Below are 21,845 nucleotides of genomic sequence, written 5' to 3' on the forward strand. Positions count from 1 at the left end.
GGATGGTCTCTATCTGTTGACCTCGTGATCCACCCGCCTCGGCCTCCCAAAGTGCTGGGATTACAGGCTTGAGCCACCGCGCCCGGCCCAAGCTATATACTTTTCTAAAGTGAATTAGCTCTTAATCTGGCTGATAATCCAAACTAAATAAAGGGTCCTTTAAATGCCAAAAGAGGGTTAGCACTGTGCCATTTTTTTTCTGTAGGTTCTGTCAGCCTTAAACTGCAAGAAAATAAATGGATACTTTTCCATATATATTTCCTTGTTAATGTCTGAAACTTTTCTTTCAATGGTTATTCTTTCTTTTTTTTTTTTTTTTCAAATACCACTTTTTCATTATTCATTGTCTTAGTTCTGAAATTACATACTTAGGGTGCTGATAGTATATACTTTGGGTGCTTTTTTCATTTTAATCTAGGTTTAACACCCTCTTCTTGTTTGTTACACAATGTTAATACTTAAAAATATATAGCAATGTCTTTGTACTTATTCAGTTACTATTGCCAAATAGTAGTAACTGATTATTTCTGTTATTTTCAACTTTAAACTTCTTTGGTGGTATTTGTTGTGTATCTGTGCGCAAAACCCAATATAAAATTGTATAGTCCCCATATGATTGCAATTGATCTTAAAGTTTTATTCCTAGGTATTTAATTCTCTTTGTAGCAGTTGTGAGTGGGAGTTCACTCATGATTTGGCTCTCTGTTTGTCTGTTATTGGTGTATAGGAGTGCTTGTGATTCTTGCACATTGATTTTGTGTCCTGAGATTTTCTGAAGTTGCTTATCACCTTAAGGAGATTTGGGGCTGAGATGATGGGGTTTTCTAAATACACAATCATGTCATCTGCAAAAGGAGAAAATTTGACTTCCTCTGTACCTGTTTGAATACCCTTTATTTCTTTCTCTTGCCTGTTTGCCCTGGCCAGAACCTACAATATTATGTTGAATAGGAGTGATGAGAGAGAGCATCCTTGTCTTGTGCTGGTTTTAAGGGGAATGCTTCGGGCTTTTGCCCATTCAGTGTGTTATTGACTATGGGTTTGTCATAAATAGCTCTTACTCTTTTGAGATACATTCCATCAATATCTAGTTTGTTGAAAGTTTTTATTATGAAGAGGTGTTGAATTTTATCAAAGGCCTTTTCTGCATCTATTGAGATAAACGTGGTTTTTGTCATTGGTTCTGTTTTTGCAATGGATTACATTTATTGATTTGCATATGTTGAACTAGCATTGTGTCCCATGGATGAAGCCAACTTGATTGTGGTGGATAAACTTCTTGTGCTGTTGGATTCTGTTTGCCAGTATTTTATTGAGGGTTTTCGCATTGATGTTCATCAGGGATATTGGCCTGATCTTTTCTTTTTCTGTTCTGTCTCTGCCAGGTTTTGGTATCAGGATGCTGGTCCTCATAAAATGAGTTGAGGAGTTCTTCTTTTTCTGTTGTTTGGAATAGTTCTAGAAAAAAATGGCACCAGCTCCTCTTTGTGCCTCTGGTAGAATTTGGCTGTGAATTTGTCTGGCCCTGGGCTTTTTTTGGTTGACAGACTATTAATTACTACTTCAATTTCAGAACTTGTTATTAGTCCATTGAGGGATTTGACTTCTTCCTGGTTTAGTTTTGGGAGGGTGTATGTGTCCAGGAACTTATCCATTTCTTCTAGATTTTTCTAGTTTATTAGTATTGAAGTGTTTATAGTATTCTCTGATGATAGTTTGTATTTCTGTGGGGTGGGATCAGTGCTGATATCCTCTTTGTTGTTTTTTATTGTGTCTATTTGATTCTTTTTTATTAGTCTTGCTAGTGGTGTATCTGTTTTGTTAATCTTTTCAAAAAACCAGTTTCTGGATTCATTGATTTTTTTGAAAGTTTTTCTGTCTCTCTATCTCCTTCAGCTCTGCTCTGATCTTAGCTATTTCTTGTCTTCTGTTAGCTTTTGAATTTGTTTGCTCTTGCTTCTCTAGTTCTTTTCATTGTGATGTTAGGGTGTCAATTTTAGATCTTTCCCACTTTCTCCTGTGGGCATTTAGTGCTATAAATGTCCTTATAAACACTGCTTTAGCTGTGTCCCAGAGATTCCAGTAGGTTGTGTCTTTTTTCTCATTGGTTTCAAATAACTTATTTATTTCTGACTTAACTTCATTATTTATCCAGTAGTCACTCAGGAGCAGGTTGTTCAGTTTCCATGTATTTGTACGGTTTTCAGTGAGTTTCTTAATCCTGAGTTCTAATTTCACTACACTGTAGTCTGAGAGACTGTTTGCTATGATTTCCAGTTCTTTTGCATTTGCTGAAGAGTGTTTTACTTCCAATTATGTGGTCAATTTTAGACTAAGTGTGATGTGGTGCTGAGAAGAATGTATATTCTGATGATTTCGGGTGGAGAGTTCTGTAGATGTCTATTAGGTCCACTTGGACCAGAGCTGAGTTCAAGTCCTGAATATCCTTGTTAATTTTCTGTCTCATTGATCTAATAATGACAGTGGTGTGTTAAAGTCTGCCACTACTATTCTTTGGGAGTCTAAGTCTCTTTGTAGGTCTCTAAGAACTTGCTTAATGCATCTGGATGCTCCTGTATTGGGTGCATATATATTTAGGATAGTTAGCTCTTCTTGTTGCATTGATCCCTTTACCATTATGTAATGCCCTTCTTTGTCCTTTTTGATCTTTGTTGGTTTAAAGTCTGTTTTATCAGGGACTAGGATTGAAAACCTTGCTTTTTTTTTTTATTTTGCTTTCCATTTGCTTGGTAAGTATTCCTCCATCCCTTTATTTTGAGCCCATGTGTGTCTTTGAACGTGAGATGTGTCTCCTGAATAAGTACACTGATGGGTCTTGACTCTTTATCCAATTTGCCAGTCTGTGTCTTTTGATTGGGGCATTTATCCCATTTACATTTAAGGTTAATATTGTTATGTGCGAATTTGATCCTCTCATTATGTTGCTAGCTGGTTATTTTGCCCGTTAGTTGATGCAGTTTCTTCATGTGTCAATGGTCTTTACAATATGGTATGTTTTTCTAGTGGCTGGTACTGTTTTTTCCCTTTCCATATTTAGTACCTTCTTCAGGAGCTCTTATGTGGCAGGTCTGATGATGACAAAATCTCTCAGCATTTGCTTGTCTGTAAAGGATTTTATTTCTCCTTTGCTTAGGAAGCTTAGTTTGGCTGGATATGAATTTTCTTTAAGGATGTTGAATATTGGCCACTCTCTTCTGACTTACAGGGTTTCTGCAGAGAGATCCACTGTTAGTCTAATGGGCTTCCCATTGTGTGTAACCTGACCTTTCTCTCTAGCTGCCCTTAACATTTTTCCTTCAATTCAACCTTGGTGAATCTTGACGATTATGTGTCTTGGGGTTGCTCTTCTCAAGGATTATGTTTGTGGTGGTCTCTGTATTTCCTGTTTTGAATGTTGGCCCATCCTGCTAGGTTGGGGAAGTTCTCCTGGATAATACCCTGAAGAGTGTTTTCCAACTTGGTTCCATTCTCCCCGTCACTTTCAGGTACACCAATCAAATGTAGGTTTGGTCTTTTCACATAGTGCTATATTTCTTGGAGGCTTTGTTCTTTTCTTTTCATTCTTTTTTCTCTAATCTTTTCTTCATGCTTTATTTCATTAAGTTGATCTTCAATCCCTGATATCCTTTCTTCCTCTTGATCAGTTAGGTTATTGATACTTGTGTATAATTCATGAAGCTCTTATGCTGTGTTTTTCAGCTCTATAAGGTCATTTATGTTCTTCCCTAAACTGGTTATTCTAGTTGGCAATTTCTCTAACCTTTTTTCAAGTTTCTTAGCTTCCTTGCATTGGGTTAGCACTTTAGATTAGAAGAATTTGTTTTTACCCACTCTCTGAAGCCTACTTTAGCTCAGAAGAATTTGTTGTCACCCTCCTTTAGCTCAGTTGTTAGCTTTGTTATTACCCACCCTCTGAAGCCTACTTCTGTCAATTCATCAAACTCATTCTCTGTCCAGTTTTGTTCTCTTGCTGGTGAGGAGTTGTAATCATTTGGAGGAGAAAAGGCATTCTGGTTTTTGGAATTCTCAGCCTTTTTGTGCTGATTTTTCCTCATCTTCATGGATTTATCTACCTTTTGTCTGTCTCCACTGAGCTAGACCACTTGGCTCCCTGGCTTCAGCCTCCCTTTCCAGGGGTCTGGCTGGCATTTCAGGTGCCACTGGGGTATCAAAAAAAAAAAAAAGACGCCTGCACCTAGCTTGATGTCTGCCCCCATGGCTGCCCATTTTTGTGCTTGAAATCCAGGGCCCTGGTTGCATAGGCACCCGAGGGAATCTCCTGGTCTGCAGGTTGTCAAGACCATGGGAAAAAAGTAGTATCTGGGCTGGAGTGCACTGTTCCTCACAGTCCAGCCCTTCTTGGCTTCCCTTTGCTAAGGGAGGGAGTTCCCCGACCCTTTGCGCTTCCCAGGTGAGGTGACATCCCACCCTGCTACTGCTCGCCCTCAGTGGGCTGTACACACCGTCAAACAGTCCCAATGAGATAAGCTGAGTACCTCAGTTGGAAATGTTGAAATCACCTGCCTTCTGTGTTGATCTTGCTGGGAGCTACAGACTGGAACTGTTTCTATTTGGCCATCTTATGAGCCACTCGCCCATAATTTTGATCTTCTTTCTGAGGAGAACTGGCATCTGACATCCCGAGTTAGCCATCTTGGCAAAAAAAAAAAAAGCAACAAAAAAGTGATGCTCCCTTCATGAGAACCGATGGTTAAAATCTCCTTAGACCACTAAGCCAGGAAAGGCCTACTTGTGAGCAAATGGGCTGTTTTCTATCTTTTAGAATCACTGTTATCCTGACCATATGTGGGTGTTTGTACTTCTGTTATTTTTTCAACATATTACTTATTTTTCCAACATTTTATTCTGTCAAATTTTAAGCATAGAAAAGTTGAAAGAATTTTACGGTTAACATCTACCTGTTATCTATATTCTACGCTTAACATTTTATTATACCTCCTTTATCATGTATCTTCCCATGTATCTATATATCTATCAAAGATAGTTATTTTAAAGTCCATACATGATAACTTCAATATCTGGAGCCTTTTTTAAAATTTGTATTTTCTGTTGTTTGGCTTTCATTCAGACTGTCTTGTTTCCTCATGTGCCTGGTGACTTTTTATTGTGTACCTGACATCATATTTGCCAAGGTTTAGAAAACATTTGAGACATGGAATGATATTAACTTCTTCCATAAAAGATTTACTTTTTCTGCCAAATACCTGTGGGCCTTAACAATCTGTGACTCACCTCATTTCAGTTTCAGGGACTGAAACAATTTAAAACTCTGAAGGTCTGTCTACTTCTGCTTTACCTTTCCTTCTAGAGCATCTCCTTCTTGGTCTGAAGCCAAAATGAGGAGTCTTTATGAGTCCTCCTTTTCCTTCAGTATAGTTTAGTCTGTCCCTCACCTAGTGCTGTCAGAAACTCTGCTTAGCCTCTCAGCTGCCCCTTTCAGAATTATTAAATGCTCCATGAGTATGAGCATCCTCAGAATAAGCACAGCTCAACTTTCTGAGTGAGGCCACCAAATCCTAGACCACCTTCATTGAAAAAATGGAATTATTTTATTTAAATAGAGTTTATCCCATATACATTTAGTTAAAATGACAGATATTTTTGCTTCTGTACTAATACCGTATTTTATGTTATACTTTCTGTGTTTATTGATTTTTAAAAATTTTACTGCATGGTACATTTTCTTTGATTTTTGTTGGTATTTTGTTCTTCGGTTCTGATAATTAGGAAGTCTTGTATTTTCTTTTTAGCTATAAAGTCTTTGTAGCTGTAAAGTTATATAATAATTTTTTGAGGATTATCAATTTCCTTATCTTTAAGTTGGAATAATAACCTATTTTACTGAGTTGTGAGAATCAATTAAAATCATCACACACTAAACATTTATTTGTCATACTGCTTGGTATATGGTAAACCTATAAATGTTGGGTTTAGAGATTATATATTACATATGAATGAATGAAAACATCATAAAGCAGAGAGAAAAGAATACTGAAAAGAGAAGGGGAGAGTAAACCATCCCCTGTTATTGGTGGGGTTCTCTCAGGCCCAGTGTACTGGTTTCTTTGGTAGCATCTTCATGCTCCATGCCATTTACTCAGTAGCCATATCTAGGGTCCTGGCTTGGTCTTTACAGCAGATCTACCATGAAATAATTGGAGAAACTTGAGGCTGAGAGTTTTTCTAAAATGTCTTTGTCAGGATAATTTACTAACATTTTGTTGTTGTTTCTGTTATCCCCAGAAGCTGTTATATTCTGATTCTGGGATTCCTAGCTTCAAGGTATTATAAACTGCCTTTATATGGCAGGCCTGAAAAATAACATGGATGAAAATAGAAGTTTCTTGTTATCTGAAATAAAACCCCATCAATCATGTTATTGTTTTGGGATTAGAGATGTCCGAGGAGGGAGGCAATGGGAGCATGAAGGTGAGGGGTTTTCTGGGGAGTACAGAGGAAACAGAACTGGCAGGAGTAGAAATAGCTTTCAGAGATTTTAGGGAGTACTAATCTAGGTGATGGCTATATGAATGGTTGGAACGTGTCCCCTTGCCTTTTAATAAAGTCTTTGGATGGGGAGTTGAGGTGGTTCATGTTAATACTGTGGACAGTAAACATTTGTAACTGTCATGAAAGCTGACTTAAAAGATCCCTGGTACAGAAGAATGGTGTGGTTATTCTTTGAATGGACTGGTGGGCTTAGGCAATTAACATCTCATGTGTGATCATGATGGTCTAAGGATCATTAGAGATTTAGTTTGTTTTCAGGGCACCATCCTGCTTCCCCATTCTGGTGGAGGCCATTGAGGAGGAGACGGTAGTCATCCAAAAGTGAATAGGAATGTCTTGATACTTCTGGCTGGTGAGGGCAGAGCCAGATTTTTTTTTTCTTCCCCGAGTAGAACATACCCATTTAATGTGAGCTGTCTTGCTCTTGAATGTTGTGAAACAAATTTATACTTTTTTTGTCCCCCACCCCCACCAAACAGATTGTTATCATCCAAGTGTGCTTTTTCTCAACTTAGTTCAAATTTAAAAAGAAAAGATGTGGAAGGTAAATTTGGAAAAGCACTTTTATCCCTTGACTTTCTTAGTTAGCAGCTGTAACTATCTTTAGGAAACTTCAAAAGGATACATGGGAACAAAGGAGAAAAGCCAAGACTGCTGTTCTGTGATGCAGTAGACAAGGAGGAAGAGTGAAACCTTGGTAGAAGCAATAGGTGGTAGCAATTGGAGGGGAATCAGAACAATCCCAGGGCTGTTGGAAGAAAAGAATAATGGTGTACAGGCTAGACCAAGGAGTGAGGCCTGAGGTGTACCCTGGCAGGAGACTTTTGTCGATTCCTAACTTCCGAGACCCCATCCCACACTTTCACCTCTCAGACCCAGTCTCTGTCTTCATCAGCCCTTAAATAAATCTTCCACTCTGCCGGAGCCCTGGCTCCAGATGATAGTGGCCAACACTGGTGGCTTATACTTAGGGCAAGGAATTCCAACTCATGTTGCCCAGTAGCAGGAGAAGTCTGCAAGAGGAAGTGAGAATGATGTTACTGAAAGTTGTGCCACAGGCATAAAAGGTTGGAATTCTTAATGAATTGTCTCAGAGACATTATTATACATCATTCCATAGTATTACTTAGCACAGGTGCATTTTGTTCCTGTTAAACTATTAGCACAACCATATGTTAGATTAAATAGGTTTTTAACCTTTTAAATAGCCTTTCTTAAGAACCTAACCAGTGGGTATAACATTGTTTCTGTGGGTAAAATGCTTTTAAAATCCCACAGTGGACTGACAAAAGACCCATTGAATACAATCTGTTTGTAAATTGGATTGGTCTGGCTAGGGTAAGGAGGCCCACCCTGCTCTTTAGCTTTAATGCCTATGCCTGTTCAAAGAAGGCAAAGTCTTTTATAGTGACAGACAAGCCACACTGAGTTTGAATAAACATAAAGATTGGCTCCTTGCAGGAGAGCCTGTTTTTTTTTTTTTGGAGCTTGTCCGATTTAAGACAGGTCATATTTAATGAAATGTGGCATTAAATGGGTCTGCTTTAAATGAGGCAGTTTGTGTAAAGTTCTATTATCAGACCATCTGTGTTTACTTTTGTGTGAAAGCAAAAGTTTCAATCTTATTTTGGATCAAAAATTGCTCACTGTGATAAGGGTTGTGAAAAATAAAAAGTAAATAAAAATGAGGGTTTTATTTTTCATTGGTTGCCATTTTCAATGGAGAATAAATTAAGCATATAGAGTCAAATGAAAGGTAAAGAGGAGGTGGTTGACAGCTTAGTCATGTTTTATGTAACACTTGTTTTTCTTTTACATGAACACATTATACCATCCATCAGGATAAATTAATATGTCGTGGGCCTTTAAAAACTGTAAAAAAATAATTTTAATGGTTCCAATAATAACTCCAGATGAATGCTGGAAAACAGATATTCCAAACTGTCAAATAGCATATGTATTGCTTGGCTCTGTTATAACTGCAAGTAAAAGCTGTTTTTGTATGAGGTTTCCTTGACTGCCAGTGGAAGAACTGTAACACATTTATTGTGAACAAAATTGGAATGGAAATGAGACATGTTACAACAGAATGACACCTAATTCCTTCTTGCCAGTTGGCCTGAATTAAAATAATAAATCATAAGGACAGTAAAAGGTTCTTGGTTAAAAGAAAGAATAATTTAATTAAAATAGATTTATAAAAATGGCAGGTTCATACATCTATCACTTATGATACGGAGACTTTATTTAAAAATATGGTTGTCTTATTAAGTGAGAAAATAGAATTGTACCCTATATAAATGTATACATTCAATGGAAAAAAAATCATAAACTTCAGAGGAGAATTTAACAGCGGTATGGAAAGCAACTGAAAAGTGTTTGCAACAAAGGCCAGTTCTAACTGCTGTTTACTGCAGGTAAGGGGCTTCAGGATGCTGCCCTATGTTTGAAGGGGTGACTCATGCCATTATTTATTACAGTTAATTGCTAATGTTTGTGAAGAGCACAGTATGTTGCAAAAGTAGGACCAAGTAATCCATGATGACCTTTTGTGCTATCAAAGCTTTATCAATTAGAAGCTCTTGATTATAAATTCATGGGATGCCCATTGAGTGCCATCAAAGAAAGATTATACGTGGCTTCTTATGCAATCTGATTTTTTTTTTGTTGGCTCCTCTTTCTTCAAAACTGAACCCTCTCCAGGGTACTATTTCTAAATCTGCAAAGTGAAGCATATTCAAAATGTTTGCAGACTTCAAGGAGTATTGTGGTTTTTATAAACCATGGCAGGAATTTTAGAAAAATAGGGTTATATTTTCCTGATAAATACCTTTTTTCTTGAGACTCCCACACTGGCTATCTTCCTGGTCACTTTTTTTCCCATCTCCTTTGTTCTGTTGATACTAGGCTTGCATGACATTTACAAAAACTGTTAAATACTTCAAAATTATAAAGTCCTTATTTTACCATAATTATCACTGTGAGTCAGTCTTAAAATATTTGTTCATTTTTATTCACCAATCCCTGACAAAAGGAACTTTGAGTTCTTACCTTCATGTTGCTATAGCCCTTGACAGTGTCTAATGCCTCACTTCTTGAAATTATCTTCTCTCCTGCCTTCTAAGACACTGTAATATCCTGGATTTTTTTCTATTTACTTTGTCATTTTTTTAAATTGACTCTTCCCTTTTGTTTTTTCTAATTTAGCCTTAACCAAGCCTGAAGCATCAGCCTTTTCTCTCCTCTGATCTCATTGCTAGCTCATCTACTGCCAACTGTTTGTAACTCTGGGTCCACATTTCCAACTGTTGTCAAACATCTCTATCATCTCCATCAAAATCATCCAAAATCAAATTCATGGTTTTCCCTTGCCCATATTCAGGATCCTAAATTACTGTCTTAATTACTCCCTTAAATCTCCTTGCTAGTTCTACTCTCATTATTAACACTCCTGACTTCTCACGTTAGCACTAAGTTGTAGTTCTGTTTTCTCCCACCTCTCACCATCATGGTCTACAAGACTGCATTTCTGCCATGGTTGCTGTTTATAATTGGATCAGGATCAGTGGAAGTCTATGGACTATGGTGTAGTTATTCTGGAATCTGTGGATCAGTGGGATAGTTATTCTGGTCTTAACTGGGCTCGTTTATGCATCTGTGGTTAGCTGTGGGTCTGGAAGATTGCCCTGCTGACCTTGGCTGGACTGTTCACATGTTTGAATATCTGCTGGCTGTAAGTTGGTATTTCGTCTTCAAAAAGACAGTCCAGATCTGTTGTCATGATGGAGACAGTGCTTAGTAGTTATAAGCCTCTTGGAACTCATCTGAACAGTAGTGGGAGTCCCAATGGTTCATTCAAGGGAATAGGAAATGGAGTGAGTGAAGTAGATGCAATATAAGAGGTGGTATAGAAGGCGGGACGGATCTTGAGAGGAAGAATCCAGCTGGGGACTAACTCTAGAGTGGCAGCTTCCAGGGAGGAAGCAGAGCAAGTCAGGAGTCCACATACAGAGGTGGCAGCTGAGATGAATTGAGTGTGCTGATGGCACAATTAACAGCCTCTTTGCACTCACAGCCGTTTCAGACTTTGCAGCTTTTTCCATTTGTGGTGGAGTCTATTCCCCTACTCCTTGAGTCTGGGCTTGTCTCATAACTTGTTTTGGCCAATAAGAAGTAAGCAAAGCCACAAGGTTTTGGCACTCCAATCTTGAAAGCCTCTGTGGCCTTCCCATTCTCTGTTCCCACTGACAGGAGAACTGGCTAAATGTTATCACTTCAGTAATGCCATCTCTAAATATCTAGAGTCATTTTACTGTTTTTCTTTTTTCTCTTTTCAGTTCTTTTTAAAAAATATGTTATCACAATTGATAATGTTTGTTTACTTTTATTTCTCTAAACTGTGAGCTCCATGATAGCTGTTATCCTAGTGACTATCACAGTGTCTGGCACAAATTAGGGACTCAATAAATATTTGTTGAATTAAATTTTATGAGACCTGATGAATGAGTTTTTAAGAAGCTTTTCAAGTTACTCAGATATGTGATCAAGTTGATGACCGCCATAGTATACTTGGTTTCTTTTAGCTACCTCACCGATTCATCTTCTGAATATTGTCTTGGTTGGGTGCAGTGGGTCACACCTGCAATCCTAGCTCTTTGGGAGGCTGAGCTCAGAGGATCACTTGAGGCCAGGAGTTTGAGACCAGCCTGGGTAACACAGCAAGACCCCATTTCTAGCGAGAGAAAAAAAAAAAAAAAACTGAGCGTGGTAGTGCACACCTGTAGTTTTAGCTACCTGCCAAGCTTAAAAGCTTAGGATCACTTGAGCCCAGGAGTTCCAGGCTGCAGTGAGCTATGATTGTGCTACTATACTCCTACCTGGGCAACACAGTGACACCTTGTCTCTAAAAAATAAGAAAAACATTTTCATAGCTTCTGTTCTGCTTCATGGCCTTTGTTTCAGCTTCATATCTCTATTATCTGCCTATTCCCTGTAGTATTTTGCAACTCGAATCTTTAATGAAAAGACTGACTGGTCTAACTTGCCTCCGTCTGAGTAGAATTTCCCACATTAGAACTGGGTGTAGTTAGATGGTCAGCCTGGGGATTAGGTGCTCTTGCTTCTCTCTAGCCCAATAATATGTAGCCACAAAGGAAGGAAGTAGAAATAATAGAACCATATGACCCAAAATATGGCAGCCCATCAGGCTGTGAGTGTGGCAGGTAATATGACTGGTTTGTCAAGTACAGAAAACTTAATTGTATCTCCATATTTTTACTAATTACAATCAATTGATTAAATATTGTTGAGTACTTTATGTGCCACATTGCCTTACATGTCTGGCACAGGAAATAATGTGGTAAGCACAGGCAGGAGCAGAACTCTGTGTGGCCCCACAGCAGCATCTAGAGGGGTACCCATGACCCTTGAATCCCCAGAGGGCGTGTGTTACAATGCTCTTTTTGGAAGAATCAGGATGCACAAATGAATTGGAGGGTGGTGAATGCAGAGGATTTTATTGTCAATGAAAGTGGTGTTCTGTGGGAAGAGGAGCTGGAAGGGGATGGAGTGGGAACATGGTCTTCCTCTGGAGTCTGACTGTCCTGGGCCAGGCTCTTCTCTGATGTCCCACTATCAAGCCGTCCCTCTGAAGTCAAGCTGCTTCTCTGACATCTGGCTGCTGCTTCTCTTCTTCTCTGCCATTCCTCTGCCTGTGAAGCCTGGGCTTTTTATGGGTACAGAATGGGAGACAGGGTGCGCTAGGGGGGTTTTGGAAAAGGCAACATTTGAGTGGAAAAATGGGGATGTTCTCACTTGGGGCCATGGTTCTAGGCCTGAGGGTGGGGCTTTGCCAGGGACCTCGCCCTTTTCTGCCTAGAATTTCTCTGCCTCCAGTCCCTATCAAAACTGTAGTTATAGAGAGCATATCAGTGGTTAATCTGAAGAGGATTGACTGGAAAAAAGTGCAACAGAACTTTTTGGTCTGATAGAAATGTTCTATATTTTGATTGTGGTGTTGTTACACAACTCACGCATCTATCAAATTCCATTAAATTATACCCTTAAATTGGTGAATTTTATTTTACATAAATTATACCTTAAAGCTGATTTTAAAAAATAAAAATGAAAGATGATACATGTTGGATTGGGAGAAATACAGGGTATCCTGGGACCACAATATATAGGGTCATCTCAAACCAAGGGGTTGAGGAACTTTTTCATGGAATGAAAATCTTTTATTTTTTTTGAGATGGAGTTTGACTCTTGTTACCCAGGCTGGAGTGCAATGGCGCAATCTCGGCTCACTGCAACCTCCGCCTCCTGGGTTCAAGCAATTCTCCTGTCTTAGCCTCCAGAGTAGCTGGGACTACAGGCATGTGCCACCATGCCCAGCTAATTTTTGTATTTTTAGTAGAGACAGGGTTTCACCATGTTGACCAGATGGTCTCGATTTCTTGACCTTGTGATCCACCCGCCTCGGCCTCCCAAAGTGCTGGGATTATAGGCGTGAGCCACGGGGAATGAAAATCTTAATCTTGACATGAGTAGCAATAGACCAAGTGCATAGGGATAGGTGGAAAGGAAGAGGGTTCTACAGAGTTAGCAGCATATACAAAAGCTTGGAGGCAAGAGAGAAGGTGCTGGTGAAGGAAGAGGAGAAAAAATGAACACAGTGATGTAGGCTGGGCAAAATAAAGGACTTTATGTTAAGATTGAACTGTTTCCTAATAGTAACTGGAAGGGTTTTAAGCCCTTCTCATTATGGAGTAATGTGATTTCTGATTTCTAAGAATGACTCTGGCCAAATGTGTCATTATGACACATTTCTAAGAATGACTATCTGGTGGAGAATGGGTTGTGTGAAAAGACTTTCCTGAGAAGGCATTAGATGACAGTGCCATAATTTAGGGGAGTTTCTGGGGATGGAAGGAAGTGGGTGGATTTAAATAATATTTAGGAAGTAGAATTTCCTGCAGGAGTTGAAGGGAAAGAAGAAAAAAAGTATGGCTTCTAAGTTTCTAACTTGGGTAACTGAGAATATCATGGTGCTATTCACTGAGATAAAGAATAAAGGAGCAAGAGAAAGTTTGTGGTTAAGGTGATGACTTTAGTTTTGTACATGTTGGTTCTGAGGTGCCTGAGAGACATTTGTAATATGTTTACAGTTAGTTGGATATATAGGTCGGTTGCTTAGAAGGCAAGTCTAGGCTGCAGAAACAAATTTATGTCACTGGCATGTAGGTAGAAATTGAAACCATGCAATTGGTGACTGAGGAGATGGATGAGTAGCGCAAAGAGAGAAGAGGCCTGCAACAGAACTAAAAATTGCCAATGTTTAAGGGTGAGGTAGGGGGAAAATTAGGAGAGCATTGTATTATGTATTATGAAATTAACTAGAATGAGAGGTCAGTAATATCAAATGGAATAGCTTTACAGAAGAACATGATAATTTTTTTTATTGCATTTTAGGTTTTGGGGTACATGTGAAACATGCAGGATTGTTGCATAGGTACACAGGTGGCAGTGTGATTTGCTGCCTTCCTCCCCATCACCTATATCTGGCATTTCTCCCCATGCTATCTCCCCCTAACTCCCCACCCCCCACTGTCCCTCCCCTATTTTCCCCCAACAGACCCCAGTGTGTAGTGCTCCCCTCCCTGTGTCCCTGTGTTCTCATTGTTCAACACCCGCCTATGAGTGAGAACATGCGGTGTTTGATTTTCTGCTCTTGTGTCAGTTTGCTGAGAATGATGGTTTCCAGGTTCATCCGTGTCCCTACAGAGGACACGAACTCATCATTTTTGATGGCTGCATAATATTCCATGGTGTATATGTGCCACATTTTCCCTGTCCAGTCTATCGTCGGTGGGCATTTGGGTTTGTTCCAGGTCTTTGCTATTGTAAACTGTGCTGCAATGAACATTCCTGTGCATGTGTCCTTATAGTAGAATGATTTATAATCCTTTGGATATATACCCAGTAATGGGATTGCTGAGTCAAATGGAATTTCTATTTCTAGGTCCTTGAGGAATCGCCACACTGTCTTCCACAATGGTTGAACTAATTTACACCCCCACCAATAGTGTAAAAGTGTTCCTATTTCTCCACATCCTCTCCAGCATCTGAGTTGTCTCCAGATTTTTTACTGATCGCCATTCTAACTGGCGTGAGATGGTATCTCAATGTAGTTTTGATTGCATTTCTCTAATGACCAGTGATGATGAGGATTTTTTCATATGTTTGTTGGCCTCTTGTATGTCTTCTTTTGTAAAGTGTCAGTTCATATCCTTTGCCCACTTTTGAATGGGCTTGTTAGTTTTTTTCTTGTAAATCTGTTTTAGTTCTTTGTAAATTCTGGATATCAGCCCTTTGTCAGATGGGTAAACTGCAAAATTTTTTTCCCATTCTGTTGGTTGCCAATTCACTCTAATGACGGTTTCTTTTGCCGTGCACGAGCTGTGGAGTTTGATTAGGTCCCATTTGTCTATTTTGGCTTTTGTTGTCAATGCTTTTGGTATTTTGGTGATGAAGTCCTTGCCTATGCCTATGTCCTGAATGGTTTTGCCTAGATTTTCTTCTAGAGTTTTTATGGTGTTAGGTCTTATGTTTAAGTCTTTAATCCATCTGGAGTTAATTTTAGTGTAAGGTGTCAGGAAGGGGTCCAGTTTCTGCTTTCTGCATGTGGCTAGCCAGTTTTCCCAACACCATTTATTAAACAGGGAATCCTTTCCCCATTGCTTGTTTTTGTCAGGTTTGTCAAAGATTGGATGGTTGTAGATATGTTGTGTTGCCTCCAAGGCCTCTGTTCTGTTCTATTGGTCTGTATCTCTGTTTTGGTACCAGTACCATGCTGTTTTGATTATTGTAGCCTTGTAGTATAGTTTGAAGTCTGGTAGTATGATGCCTCCTGCTTTGTTCTTTTTTCTTAGAATTGACTTGGCTATGCAGGCTCTTTTTTGGTTCCATATGAAGTTTAAGATGTTTTTTTCCAGTTCTGTGAAGAAGGTCATTGGTAGCTTGATGGGGATAGCGTTCAATCTGCAAATTACTTCAGGCAGTAAGGCCATTTTCACGATATTGACTCTTCCTAACCATGAACGTGGAATGTTTCTCCATCTGTTTGTGTCCTCTCTTATTTCGTTGAGCAGTGGTTTGTAGTTCTCCTTGAAGAGGTCCTTTACGTTCCTTGTTAGTTGTATTCCTAGGTATTTTATTCTCTTTGTAGCAATTGTGAACGGCAGTTTGTTCTTGATTTGGCTCTCTTTAAGTCTGTTATTGTTGTATAGGAATGCTTGTGATTTTTGCAGATTGATTTTGTATCCTGAGACTTTGCTGAAGTTGCTTATCAGTTTCAGGAGACTTTGGGGTGAGACGATGGGGTCTTCTAGATATACAATCATGTTGTCTGCAAATAGAGACAATTTGACTTCCTCCTTTCCTATTTGAATACCCTTTCTTTCTTTTTCTTGCCTGATTGCTCTGGCTAGAACTTCCAGTACTATATTGAATAGGAGTGGTGAGAGAGGGCATTCTTCTCTAGTGCTAGATTTCAAAGGGAATGCTTCTAGTTTTTGCCCATTCAGTATGATATTGGCTGTTGGTTTGTCATAAATAGCTTTTATTATTTTGAGATACGTTCCATCAATACCTAGTTTATTGAGGGTTTTTAGCATAAAGGGCTGTTGAATTTTGTCAAAGGCCTTCTCTGCATCAATTGAGATAATCATGTGGTTTTGTCTTTGGTTCCGTTTATGCAGTGAATTACGTTTATAGACTTGCGTATGTTGAACCAGCCTTGCATCCCCAGGATGAATCCTACTTGATCATGGTGGATAACCTTTTTGATGTGCTGTTGCAATCGGCTTGCCAGTATTTTATTGAAGATTTTGCATCTATAGAACATGGTAATTTTTAAGGTTCTTGATTAACATGTATTGTAGAATTTTGGGAGATGCTTTTACAGTAAAAGATAAATCACTTTAAAAGGAAAAGAAAGTGGTTTCATGGCTTGTGGAAAAGGCAGTGCATTTCGTATGTAGATGGTAGATCTCACAGTTTTCTATTGTTTTGTTGTTCTTCCTTTGTACTTTCCTCCTCCATTAGAAACTTTTAAAGCGCCAAACATTAAAAAGCTTCTAAAAATCTATTCATATACATTCTGTGTGGAGAAGCTTGCACCAGATATTCCCTTATTTACACACCTATGATCAAGAACATGCGTTTTGCAATGCTTGCTTAATAATTATTGTTCATCTTAATTCCCCCTTTCCCTTTGGTCTCTTTCATTCCCTGAATGGGTGTGACTAAGTTTAAAGAGATCAATTGAAAAGGTTTTTGATCCCCCTACTTTAGGCAAGAAATGTTTGTCAAGCAGGTAAGGGGATCAGTCACTGATGGGTAGGAAAGTTGTTTTTAACTGACTGAAGTCCCAGTTGTTTTCAAAGTGATCTTACTACCAACATCAGCTTTAGTGGTCCATGATAGTATGCCAGAACAAATGTCTTCACTTCTCCAGATGCCATCTTTCACTTTCTTTTTTACTATTACCTTTTCCTAATTGCTTTTGCCTGAAAAGAGGAAGATGTAGAAAACTTTTGAAGAGTTAGAATTTTACATTAGAATTATCATTAAACATGTAATAGTAGAACATTTTTAAGGGGCCCATTGAAGATCATGGTTACATAAACTCAGAATAGCCTAGGAAATGGCTGTAGGACCTTTACTAAATCATAGTTCCAATCAATGGCAATTTATGTTTTCATTACTGTGGTTCAGGTGAGAGAGAAGAAGGAACTTGGTGCTATCTGTGCCAGTTACCAGTAGTCTCTCTCAGCTCCAAATTTACCTGTTAATACCTGCTCTGGAATAATGGATTGGACTCTTTAGGCATTTCTCTGTCACAGTGAGAATGATGTTGAGCTTTGTCAGCAGAGGTTGATGGAGGGATATTGTAGGAAGACACAGTCTTCTCTTCCTAGTTCCTGTATACAACATTTTACTTTTCCTTGGTGTTGTGGCAGGGTCCATTAGTGGTGTGCGTGTGGCAGTCATTTACTGGCAGTCAACTCCAGATGTGCCCCAGAGCATGCAGTCTCTTGGTGACCTCACAGACCTGGCCTGGACCCGATGACTGCCTTACTGTGACTCTCCCAATGTGGGCACTGGTGTGTTCCAGGCTTTGTACTAGCAGTGGCATCCTTATTTCTTCTGTGTGTTTGCCTACCTGCCTTGGCTCACTCTTCAGAAGGTTGTTTCCATAACTGTCCCACCCTGGATACCATGTGTTCCACACCTTGCACACCAGCAGCAGTGATTCTGTGTGTCCACCCACCATCCTCGGCTTGCCTGCTCCCTAGGAGGTTATCTCCTGCTGTCTGGTGACTAATGACCAACACTGACCTGGGCAACCCAGGAAATGTCTTCACTATCCAGTGGTCTGTAAACCTACCTTCTCCAATAAGGTCTTTACTCCAGCCTAGGGGAGGCAGCCCTCCTTCCAAGTTTCTTCTTCTTTTTGTATTCTCCGTCAAACATGGTGTTCTTTTTTTAGTTTTCTTACATCTTTATAGTTACTCCCCTATTATACTTAAATAATTTTTTATACTAAGTGTTTCCTACTGAAAATGGTGGCGGCTTCTGTATTCTGACTATACCTAAACTGATACACCATCTTTTCCTGAATCTATTATACATACCTTTGTCCGATTAGTCTGATGAAGACTCTGATTTAAAACGCCAATCAAAAAACCCAACCAAAACAAAAAAACAACAATATTTCTTGAATGATTCTGCATTGCCTGGAATTTAAGACCCTCCATGATCTGGCCCCTATCTGCCTTTCCAATCTTATTTCCTACTCTTCCTAAAGTAACGCAAGCAGCACTGTGAGTACAGAAACAATGACAAGTATTGTCAAGCATTCATCTAACACAATCCCACAAAAGAGATTAAGGCCATACCTTTCTTTAGAACTCAGAATTGTATTTTGTTTTTATATTTTATGCTTTTACTTTGTTTCAGGATGGGTGAAATAAGATGTTAAAAGTCTCTTTGCCTGACAAATTCTCCTCATTGCCATCATAAACAAAACAGAATGACTGTGAAATTTTGAAATAGGAAAGAACATTTGTCTTTCATCATCTCGTCCTGAGGGCATCTGTCTACTTGAGTAGACAGATAATTTCATTCATACGTGTAAATTCATTAAAGTAGTACTCTTCTCCATTGGTATTGGTTTTACATATACTAAACTATGCAAAAGTGCTTTGTAATAGAAATAAATGAATTATTTTCGGAACACAAATTATTTCCAGAGAAGGAAAAGCTCCCAAGCTGGTGAGGAATTCAACCAATTCCCAACTCAAATTTCTTGGAAGAGATATTCTCATTCTGTGAGAATTTGTTAAAGAGCTGAGAGCCTTGAGTCTGCAATGCAAGATGAGGGACCCAACTGCTTCTGTAGAAGGAGGCAGATTTACCCAGTTGCTTATGGATTGGACTCATCCTTGTTGAGCATCAGGCCAGCTTGTGAATGTTTTCATCAACAGGTGGTTCTTCTGAATTCCTCATTATCTTGGATATATAATGCTGGGGGAAAAAGCTAGTTCAAGCAGAACTTGAAACTTGAATATAAAAGGCATTTTAAAATGTATTTTAAAAACTTCCTTAGGGAGGAAATATAGGGTTTCTTCTTTTGTAGCCCGAAGAGGAAGATGAATTCAACAGGGGGTGAAAATGAGGAGAAGTAGCCAGTCCAGTCTTGCTAGGACAAAACCTTTATTATCTAACATTTCTATAGCTCTTTGTATTTTCCAAAGACCTTTACAAATGTGTTTTCCCCCCATGTAACAAGCCTCTGATCAAAGCAGGTTAGTATTCATCTTTACATTTTCTAGACAAGAGAAAAGAGTTCCAGAGAAGTGAAGTCACTTTTGCAGGTCCCAGGATGTATAAAAAGTAAAATGAAGTTTTGAGCCTTTGACATAGAGTTCTTGGTGTAATTACTCTGCAACGTGTTATATCCTGTCTTGACTAAATTTTAAAAAATTGGTTAAAAGAGTTCTTAATCTGAGAAGCCAACTCTAGAATTCTAAATAGAGGATACTCAGTGCGGAGGCTTGAGGTTTTATTGGAACAGATTTCTTTGGGGCACCAGGCTTAGAGGGCTGTGGTAAAGAGCTGATGTGGTTCAGAAACTTCAGAAAAGGAAGTCCCAGACTTCAGAGGGGGTGTTCTTTCATTCCTTGGGGATTATGGTTGTATCTCTTTATAGAGGAAATCTGAGAGTAATGCTTGTAGGACTGGTAGCCAAGGAAGTAGTTCAGCTCTGCTGTTGATATTTGTGTCCAGTTCTCAAGTGCTCAGTCAGTTCTTCGTGTTTGAATTTTTTCTTTTCCTGGAGGAGAACCTGGCCAGTCTCCAATTTCTGAGACTGTAATTTAGGTTATATATTTCTCTGCAACGTGAATCTATTTCGAACTTGATGTAAGATTGCTCACTAGTGCATTGCCAAATACCCGATAGGCTCCTCAGTAAATATTAATGTTAATGATGAAAATGACCTTTTAAATATTTGTGTTTGAAATAGGTACTCTACCAACACTGCAATAGGGAAAACTTTCAGAGTAGTTACATTTTGTATTTATATCCAGTGATTTATTCCTTAGACCTCAAATTTTGTTAGAGACATGATTATAGTATATATATTTTTTCAGCCTTAAGGTTATTGGCAATTAATAGTACTATTTAATATAGAGGAGTGTAAAAAGAGAAGGGGAGTGATTTGCAAAAAGTCTCACTGCAGATTGAAGAAAAGTAAGTTATGAAAGTTTAGATCTATGGTTCTAAATTTCACTAAAATGAGTCTAGCTCTGGGAGCTAAACTAAGGGTCAATGTGGAACTATCCTTCTGATTAAAATTAATTTTGAAAAGTGAATTTTTCTTTGACTCTCCCTGTGAGGTCTGGCAGCTAGAGACTGTTTTTTCCCTATTAAATATAACCTGAGATTGTTTAGTTTTGATGATTCAAATGGTAATATTATCTATTTATATTACTACTATTATTTTGGTGACATCAGCCTAATAAATATAGAAATTGATCTTTGTTTGTTTGTTTTAGAGAGGGGACCTCGCTATGTTGCCCAGGCTAGTGTCAAACTCCTGGCCTCAAGCGATTCTCCCACCTCAGCCTCCCAAAGTGCTGGGATTATAGGCACAAGCCACCACATCCAGCCAATATTTTATTTTTGAATATACAGATTCATAAGTTTTAAAAGCACAGCCGTGGAAGTTACAATAATTAGTACTTCTCTTAATCAAAGCGTAAAATTGCTTTAGTCATTATTTTAGAAATAAATTCAGTAGATATTTTAGAAATGAAGTACCTACTTTTATAACTTTGTGTATGAATAAAATGAGTAGTCTATGTATTAACATTAATAAAAATAAATGCAATATTTTAGCCTTTTTCTTGTTAAAATTGTCACGTAAAACATTTCCTAGTATTATTTTTATCATTTGTTATAAACAGCATTTCTGAAAAGGTGAACTGTTATTCACCTGCATCAGGGTCACCTGAGATATTTATTAAAATGTACAGGTTAGTTTCCCACCCCACCTCTACTGAACAAGACTCTTAACACCAGACCCTAGACATCTGTATTTTAAATAAGCTTTTTAGGTTACATGTACACACTGTAAGTAATTCAGAATTGCTTCATGGTGGGAGGCTGGGGAAGCAGAGACAGATGAAAGGGAGATAAGCAAGGGAAGTCATGATATGCTGAGGTGTTGGGATTTTATCCTGGAGGTAGTGAGGATTTAAGATAGGCAGTAACATAAATTAACTGGATTTACTTTGAGTTACATTTACTTTTTACTTAACAAAGTTTTAGAGACAAGGTCTTGCTACATTGCCCAGGCTGTAATACAGTGGCTATACATGGCTCAACAATTGTGCACGATAGGCTTGAATTCCTGGGCTCAAGTGATCCTTCCACCTCAGCCTCCCAAGTCGTTGGACTTACAGGTGAACATCACTGAGCTTGGCTCTTCAGTTACTTTTATAAATTACTTATTTGGAGACTGTTCATCCCACTATCAAGAAAGGTAGGTTAAGCTAACTGCACATATGATTGCGTTCTTACTCTTAAGATTATTTTGAAGGGTATCAGATATGCCTAATTTATTCATCACTATCCTGGCCTTAGCAGTTCCAATTTGTTTTGCATGTGAATGATAATCCATATAAACAACCATTATTTCCTACTGTGATCCATATAAAAATTAAAGT

At 38.6% G+C, this 21,845-nt stretch overlaps 1 protein-coding gene and 1 long non-coding RNA gene across 26 annotated transcripts in view; one reads left to right on the forward strand and one right to left on the reverse strand.

The window, feature by feature from the left end:
* The window catches only part of MTERF1 (mitochondrial transcription termination factor 1), a 469,560-nt gene that overhangs the window by 63,865 nt on the left and 383,850 nt on the right, over window positions 1–21,845 (forward strand). The gene's annotated exons all lie outside the window — the stretch shown is intronic.
* On the reverse strand, window positions 5,942–7,558 carry LOC116533343. Its single transcript, XR_004261240.1, has 3 exons — window positions 7,419–7,558; window positions 7,178–7,300; window positions 5,942–6,183 (listed from the first exon to the last, which is right to left on the reverse strand). It is a non-coding gene; the product is annotated as an uncharacterized LOC116533343 (long non-coding RNA).

Source organism: Sapajus apella, unplaced genomic scaffold (genome assembly GCF_009761245.1).
Source record: "Sapajus apella isolate SASKATOON/1434 unplaced genomic scaffold, GSC_monkey_1.0 scaffold81, whole genome shotgun sequence".
NCBI classification, from domain to species: domain Eukaryota; kingdom Metazoa; phylum Chordata; class Mammalia; order Primates; family Cebidae; genus Sapajus; species Sapajus apella.